Below are 6,026 nucleotides of genomic sequence, written 5' to 3'. Positions count from 1 at the left end.
ATTTATTGATTAATTCTAGAAGCTGCTGATCCATCAGACATAAATCTCCTTCTCCTTTTTCAGGGCTGTGAATCGACACAATCTCATCCAAAATGCAGTGAGCTCTCCTGCTCGTCTCCTCACTCACCGTTAAGTCTGGAGCCCGTCAGAGTATGTTTTCTGTGGTGGCTGGAACAAAAGGCCACAAACTGGGGGCCTTCAAACACAGAAATGTGCTCTCTGGAGGTCAGAGGTCGGGACTGAGGTACAGGCATGGCTGCTTCCCTCTGGATGCTGTCGCCGGCCTCTCCCCAGCTTCCGGCAGCTCCTGAGGCCCCTGGCTTGAAGATGCTGCGTCACTTCAGCTTCTGTGTCCACCTGTCTGTGCACGGCCTCCCCTTGTGTGTCTCAGTCTCGTCTCCCTCCCCTTTCGAAGGACACCCTTAAATCCAGGATGATCTCTTCCTGATATCCTTATCTTAATCACCTCTGCAAAGTCTCTGCTTCCAAATCAGGTCACCCAGGTAGGAAGGCTTAGGATGTGGACGTACCTTTTGGGAACCACCAGGACACAGAACCAGGAAACTAAAGTAAAGCCACATTGTTGTTTAAAATTGTCTGGTTGCTACAGTTAAAAAAAAGGTGAAAAGAAGCAGGGGAAACTAACCTTACTAAGACAGATATACATACTATTGTTCTTTTTTCAGCAAATTTTATCAGAAAAAAAAATTACTGTTTTTAACTGGGGCAAAATACATTGCTGCTGTCTACTCACTCAGCTGTGTCTGACTCTTCGACACTCCATGGACCGCAGCATGCCAGGCTCCTCTGTCTTCTACTATCTCCGGAGTTTGCTCAAACTCATGTCCCTTGAGTCGGTGATGCTATCTAACCATCTCATCCTTTGCCGCCCCCTTCTCCTCCTGCCTTCAATCTTTCCCAGCATCAGTGTCTTTTCCAGTGAGTCCGCTCTTGGCATTAAGTGGCCAAAGGATTGCAGCTTCAGCCTCAGCCCTTGCAGTGAACATTCAGGGTTGATTTCCTTCAGGATGGACTGATTTGATCTCCTTGCAAAATAAACATACTAAAATAATTTCTGTAAGCTACCGTAGGTGTACAGCTCAGGAACATGAAGTACATTCGCATTATTGTACGACCATTGCCATGGAACTTTCTCATCTTCCCAGGCTGGAATTCTATACCTACTAAACAATAACCTCTCCTGCAGCCCCTGGCAATCATTGCTCTGCTTCCTGTCTCTGGGAGTTTGCCGACTGCATGTGCCTCATATAAGTGGAATCACACAGAGTGTGTCCTTTTCTCTCTGGCGTATTTTACTTTATACACTGTCCTCAAGGTTTATCCATGTTACAGCCTCTGTCTGGATTTCCTTTTTTAAAAAAATGTTTAATTATTTGGCTGCACACAGGATCTTCGACCTTCATTGCAGCATGTGGGATCTTCCCTTTCTGACCAGGGATTGAACCCAGACCCCCTGCAGTGGAAGCACAGAGTCTTAGCCCCTGAAACTCCAGGGAAGTCCCAGAATTTCCTTTAAAGCTGTTTAATAGAGTCCCTTGGACTGCAAGGAGATCAAACCAGTCAATCCTGAAGGAAATCAACCCTGAATACTCATTGGAAGGACTGATGCTACAGCTGAGGCTCCAATACTTTGGCCACCTGATTTGAAGAGCCAGCTCACTGGAAAAGACCCTGATGCTGGGAAAGATTGAGGGCAGGAGGAGAAGGGGACGACAGAGGATGAGATGGTTGGATGGCATTACCAAGTCAACAGACGTTAAGTCTGCGCAAACTCCGGGAGATAATGAAGGACAGGGAAGCCTGGCATGCTGCAGTCCATGGGGTCACAAAGAGTCAGACATGAGTAAGGGACTGGACAACAACAAATATATCTTACTGAACCCGATATATCTAAGTACCATTTCAGCACGTGATCTCCTGGACAGATAAAAAGCTGTGAGATGGTTTGCGCTCCTTTCCTCACGCTAAGTCTGGAGTCTGGGGAGCAGTGCAGGCTCACAGCAGAGCTCAGCTCAGCCCAGCCACATCTCCAGCGCTCGAGGCCATGTGGCCTCAGCTTATGCCAGACATACATCCTGGGAAAAGCTGAGTGGCTGTGACTGGCTCGGAGCATCTCCTGGATCCCTGCCCCACCCGGCCAGGTTCTGACTCCCCTGAGCAACCCATCTGTCCTCCCAGGGACACAGCCTCTTGCATCCGCTCCTCAGCTCTGAGCTCTGTCCCAGCCCACCTGCTGCTGAGCCCACACTCACACACTCTGACTGCCAGCCCCGGGACCAGAGAAGGAAGAACACACCTCACCGCAGCTCCTGGCCTGGCACCAAGGACTTCCTGTGATGACGGAAATGTTTCAAATATGTGATGCTTGACACAGTAGCCACGAACCACACGTGGCTGTTGGGCATTTGACGAGGGCTGGGGCAACCGAGCACTAGCTGAAGCTCCAGTACTTGGGCCACCTGATGCGAAGAACTGACTCACTAAAAGACCCTGATGCTGGGGAAGACTGAAGGCAGGAGGAGAAGGGGGCAACTGAGGATGAGGTGGTTGGGTGGTGGTTGGATCACCGACTCAATGGACATGAGTTTGAGCGTTTTGGAAGGTAGTGAAGGACAGGGAAGCCTGGCGTGCTGCCGTCCAGGAGTTCGCAAAGTCGGACATGACTGAGCGACTGAACAAGTGCAACCGAGGGACTGAGTTTTAACTTCGCTTTACATTTACTGAAATTTAAAGAACCACACTTCTCTCTTCTCGGCCTTTTGGCTAAGATCAAAGGCCTTCCCTGTGGCTCAAATGGTGAAGAATCTACCTGCTATGCAAGAGACCAGGGTTCCATCCCAGGGTCAGGGAGATCCCCTGGAGAAGGACATGGCAACCCACTCCAGTATTCTGGCCTGGAGAATTCCATGGACAGAGGAGCTGGGTGGGCTACAGTCCACGGGGTCACAGAGTTGGACACGACTGAGCAACGAACACACAGACACAAATAGCCACGAATGGCTAGTGGCTCCTGGACTGGACAGGCTATTTCGCGCCGCCTTCCTTGCCATCCCGAGTCCTGGTAGGAGCTTAGCAGGGCCTCCCCAGCCCTGGCCACCTGCAGAGTGATCAGGCCACGGCCTCCCTTGCTCAGAGGCCTCTGTGGCTCCCCCCTCATACTCAAGGGAAAAGCCAGGGTCAGTGTGGTGGCCTGCCAGGCCCTGGCCTACCTCCCCAAACCGTTGTCCCCCATGGTTCCCATTGTCCCACCACGCTGGCCATCCTGCTGATCTTGGCTCTGCCGGACCCCCTGCAGCCCCAGGACCTCAGTCACTTCTGCCCAGATCTGGGTCAGGCATCTTTGCCATCCGCTCCCTCCCGAACCCCGCACTTGCTTATTTTCCCGGCGCTGAGCATCTGGTGACCTTTTGTATCATCTACTCCTTACTGCATACGTGTCTGCCCCCCCAGGGTTCCTGCCAGCTCTGTTCACGGATGGCCCCCCTCCCCGCAGTAGCCTTGTGCATCAGGCACTGAACGGGACGCCTCTGACCTGGGCTCTCAGCATCCATCCTCCCTGCCGGGGGGCGGGCCCAGGACCCGGCCGGGCCAATCAGGGCAGGTCTGATTCCAGGGCACCCTGGGCGCAGGGGCCTGCCTGGCCCGGCCCGCCTGGACCCTGTGCTCTGAGGGGCCGCTGAGCTCCTCCGAGGATGCCAGGCAGCCATCTGAACGAAGCTCCACGAGCCGTGCCCAGCAGGAAGTAACACTGGCTCACTGTTACTATTACTCAGTAAAGGGGTCCAGGCTACAGGGCTCTCCTTAGCACATCTGTGTGTCCAGGGCCGACCCTGCGCCAGGCAGCGGGGGGAGCCAGGTGGGGGCTGGGCATGACGACCAGGAAGAAGGCCACCTCCCCTGGACGGGGCAGTCATGTCCCCTGGTGACCTCTGGCCCATGTCTCAGAGTCTGGAGTTTGGGCCCAGGTGCAGCGGGGCTCTGGCTGATGGGAGGCCCGTCCTCGTTCTCTGCGGAAGCCCCTCACTGGGGTGGGGAGCTGGGTCTGTGCAGGTGGCTCAGCAGGTGTCCTGCCAGAGGGGACGCCCCCCGGCCAGGGCTGTACTTGACGTCTGGCCACCGTGGCTGGGCCTGGGGGGGCAGCAAGGAGACACTAGGACGCTCCTTTCTTTTTAAAACAAGTCTTGTCTGCCTTCCGCTTTCCCCGCAGATGGGCCACGCCGTCACAAGCCAGTGCCCGCAGCTGTGGCCGGGGCTCTGACATGAGGCTCGTCCACTCCAGCAGAGGGGGGCGTTCTGCACAGGGTTCAGGCTTCCAATGAGGGCGGTCACAGAGGTGGGTCTCCTCAGGGGAGGGACGGAGGGGATCAAAGCGCAGGCTCATTCAAGGAGGGGCGACCCTGCAAGACACCCTCCCCCCCGGTATGTGACACCTACCTACAGACACCTCCCGCTGAAACTCCCGCTGGTGCTGGGGCTCGGCTTCATGTCCCCGTGGAGGCAGGAGGTGCTCAGGAACCGGCCCTTTGGATGTTATTAGGCGCTGACTTCTGCATTTGTGAGGAGCCTGGTCAGTGCCGGGCACTGCCCCCCACTCACACTTGCAACATGCTGGGTGAGTGACTGCAGCCAAGGAGGCTGAGGCCGGGCTGGTCTCCCTGGGAGTCTCCTCAGTGCAGGCTGGCACACAGCCGCTCCTCAGGCCCTCCTCTGGAGGCAGCCGGTCCAGTACGCGGTGAGGGTTACAACACGGAAATACAATTCAGATGCACCATCAGTGACTCGCACCAGACAGGCCGAGTCCCCTGCGCTTCTGATGACCATCCTGGTTCCTTTGTGGGGCTGGGGGGGTGGGTAGCAAACATGAGCAACTAAAAAACCAATGTCTACAAACAGCACCCGATGACCAACCTGGAAAGCACGTGAAAAAGCAGATACATTACTTTGCCAACAAAGGTCCGTCTAGTCAAAGCTATGGTTTTTCCAGTAGTCATGTATGGATGTGAGAGTTGGACCATAAAGAAGGCTAAACGCCGAAGAATTGATGTTTTGAACTATGGTGTTGGAGGAGACGCTTGAGTCTCTTGGACTGCAAGATCAAACCAGTCTATCCTAAAGGAAACCAGCCCTGAATATTCATTGGAAGGACTGATGTTGAAGCTGAAACTCCCAATACTTTGGCCACCTAATGCGAAGAGCTGACTCATTGGAAAAGACCCTGATGCTGGGAAAGATTGAGGGCAGGAGAAGGGGACGACAGAGGATGAGATGGTTGGATGGCATCACCAACTTGATGGACGTGAGTTTGAGCAAGCTCTGGGAGTAGCTGGTGATGGATAGGGAGGTCTCGTGTGCTGCGGGCCCTGGGGTCGCAAAGAGTTGGACACGACTGAGTGACTGAACTGAACTGAATAAACAGCACCCACACACAGAGAGGGAGAGAGACAATTTTATTCTACTTTTTAATTCAGAACAGAAGCATTAAATCTATCAGAGATGTTTTCTGGGAAAAGCAGAATAAAATACATAACTGAGATAACTTTTATTCTGTAATTATTTAAAAGTCTATCAAAACGTTTAAATATGGCTGTGACAGAATCATCTTAAAACAACCTAATTTTTTTAAACTTAGCATACAAATTTAGAGTCAAATGTGTGTGTGCGCTCTGTCATGTCTGACTCTTTGTGACCCCCTGGACTGTAGCCCTTAGGATCCTCCGTCCATGGGATTCTGCAGGCTAGAATACTGGAGTGGGTTGCCATTTTCTCCGCCAGGGGATTTTCCCAAACCAGGGATTGAACCTGGGGCCTCCTGCATTGCATGTGGAGTCTTTATCACTAGCGCCACATGTAAATAAACGTAATTAAAATTTTCTTGATAAACAAGGATTTACTATAATGGAAAATAATTTAAAAAGAACATAGGCATACATATATACATATATATGTATAATCGAAGCACTTTGCTATACACCTGAAACTAACACGATATTAGAAATCAACTGGAC

This window comes from Cervus canadensis, chromosome 17, assembly GCF_019320065.1.
Source record: "Cervus canadensis isolate Bull #8, Minnesota chromosome 17, ASM1932006v1, whole genome shotgun sequence".
Classification (NCBI taxonomy): Eukaryota; Metazoa; Chordata; class Mammalia; order Artiodactyla; family Cervidae; genus Cervus; species Cervus canadensis.
The sequence above is the reverse complement of the archived record's forward strand: the minus strand, read 5'-3'. Positions refer to the sequence as shown.